The sequence below is a fragment of the Fukomys damarensis genome, unplaced genomic scaffold (genome assembly GCF_012274545.1).
Source record: "Fukomys damarensis isolate Sample0158 unplaced genomic scaffold, DMR_v1.0_HiC HiC_scaffold_24, whole genome shotgun sequence".
In the NCBI taxonomy this organism is placed as follows: Eukaryota; Metazoa; Chordata; class Mammalia; order Rodentia; family Bathyergidae; genus Fukomys; species Fukomys damarensis.
The window spans coordinates 69972103-69974568 of NW_022900936.1; the positions used below are offsets into that span (position 1 = coordinate 69972103).

Sequence of the window (2466 nt, forward strand, 5' to 3'; positions counted from 1 at the left end):
AAAAAAAAAAAAAAAAAAAAAAAGCTGAAGTAACAGCAATATATGCAAAAGGGATGATTTAATGACTATAAGCAAGACAAAGCAATAGAATTGTGCTTCTTTTGCAGACTGGGGAAAATGAAATGTTTAGCTACAATTTCTCATACAAACATGAAGCAATATTCATACAGAATAAACACCCTCACAAATAACTGAGTGATGAACACACACCAATTTCGACCAAAGCAAAACACAAACTGACAATTCTTGGGGATATTGATATTTAGTTTGAGCTCAACCTAAGGAACTCAGCCAGATTTTTTTTTTTTTTAAGGCTGGAGGTGCAAAGGCCCTGGGTTCAATCCCCAGTACTGGGGGGGGGGAGAATTTGTTAACACTGTACCTTTCTTGTCTTTTAGCAGAACATGAAAAGAAGTCAAGACTGCTTCGGTCACCACTGTATGACATTTATGACAGTGTTTTCACACAGAAGAATTTCCACAGGCTGAGAAAGGGGTCATAGTTTGAACTTCTGGTATCAAAACGGCTGCCAAATCTTTGTTCATTTAAATCATGGAATCGTAACCTACATTAGGAAAGTCAGAAATAGGGGAAATGCAATGAGTAGACCTGTAGAGCAGGTCTGGCTTCACTCATTCATAGAGTTATGTGCACTGAGGAGACAGAAAACAACCCATGAATAAATGTATAGTGACCCTGCCCAACAAGTATGTGGGCCAAATGACATTAGATTAGTAGCTTCTTTTCTTGGGGGAACGGAAAGACAGGCAGAACATTTCTTCCTGAATTCTATACCATTATGCATAGGGTTTCAAAGGAGTGGGAAAAAAAATATCCTTGTCTGACCATGATCCAGCAGCCCAACAATTCCAGGCTATTTCTGCTTTATGAATCTTTCTATTGGAACAAACCTTGAGATTGCCAATCCTTAGCATCAGATGTAGTTCTTCTCTGCCACAATGCCCCCTCCACTCTTCCCTGCAAAAGGAGAAAGGAAGGCAGCACCTGCAGTGAAGAAAGTGTAGTAGCAACAGCTGAAACCAATTACCATAGTAAGCCCTATGCCATACCGTCAGGAACTTTTCCTGCGATTGGTATATTTCATCCTCAATTGGACTTGATAAAACCAAATTAGCTTTGCAAGATGTGCACGAATGCCACCTTCTCCATTCTTATCAATCATTTGGAAACTAACTCTCATGGAGTTTTGAACTTGTCTTACAAGAGAGCTGAGCACAGGCAAGCTCAGGGCTTGGTAGGGCCACGGTGGAGGTTTCTTCTTTAGTGAGTGCTATAGGACTGAGAGGTGCTTTCAGAGGAGACAACTTTCATTTCACACTTAACCTTATTCATTTATTTTTATTTTTATTTTTTTGGTACCAAAGATCAAGCTCAGGACCTTGCACTTGCAAGGCAAGCGCAGTGCCACTGAGCTAAATCCCGGCCCCAACGAAGTGCGTTTTTCAACGGCACTATCTAGTAAACTTGAGAAAACTGAAGGTTGTTGAAGGTGTACGAAACAAGGCCCTTGAAATGACCCCAAGACGCGTAGGACGAGCCTCACTTGTTTAACAGACCAAATCGTGCCAGGGGAAAAAAAATGCCCCAATGTCCTGAGGCCCCGAGAGCAGGTGGCCATTGGCTTTCCAGGCCTAAAGCGGAGCCTGGTCAGAACTCGTTTGCCGCCCAACGCTCGAGGATACACTGCAGCTAGCGCCGCGCCTGCAACTAGAAGGCTTCCGCCTTGAAAAAAAAGCGGTCACGGCCGGCTTCCGGTTCTCCTCCTTCCGGGCGCCCAAGACCTTTTATCCTAGTTGGCACTTGTCCCCACCCAACCTCTCCCTCGGGATTCTCCACACGACGAGGAGCAATTTGCACGTTTGGAGGATGTGACGGTTACGCTGTGACGTCGCCACTGAGAAAGGGGTTAGGCGAACAGGGTACCACCGGTCTTCAAAGACTGAAGCTCCACGCTCTCACAGAGGGACGCTGAGAGACTGGAGGCGGGACTAGTTTACGACTGACGTCCACACACACCCATCGCCCCGCTCATTCCTTCTTAAACCAACCAATGAATGCAACGACGGAGACTACAACTGCCTCAGCCGCTAGTGGTGGATCTGTCCCGCCCCCTGGTCGCCATGTTTAGTGTGGCTACTTCCCCTTTTGCACTACTTTCTGCTCTCCTTTGGCTTCCTTTAGTCTTTTCTGAACTCTTTACCTAGGATTTTCTTCCCTTCAACCATCAATTTCCACCTTCTGGGCTCTGTGCCTGCTCGCGTTTACTTAGACACACTTGACATGGCGGCCAGAGGCGGTTCCCAAGGCGGGGCGCGACCTGCGCGGTGACGTCAGCGCGCCGCGTGTCGGCAGGTGGAGGGAGAAGGGAAAGTTTGGCCCTTGGTGGTGCCCGGGTGGAGGGCGGGACAGGGGCCGGGCCCAGGCAAAGCTTTGGTCGCGGGTGCT

General features: G+C 47.1%; 1 long non-coding RNA gene across 2 annotated transcripts; it reads right to left on the minus strand.

Annotated features, from left to right (window-relative positions):
• Positions 1-251: 251 nt before the first annotated feature.
• Positions 252-2460, minus strand: LOC104858413. Of its 2 annotated transcripts, none has more exons than XR_779143.1 (3): positions 2222-2460; positions 912-978; positions 252-565 (listed from the first exon to the last, which is right to left on the minus strand). It is a non-coding gene; the product is annotated as an uncharacterized LOC104858413 (long non-coding RNA). The 2 variants fall into 2 exon arrangements; XR_779142.1 differs by having other exon boundaries at positions 912-1005.
• Between the last annotated feature and the right edge of the window lie 6 nt (positions 2461-2466).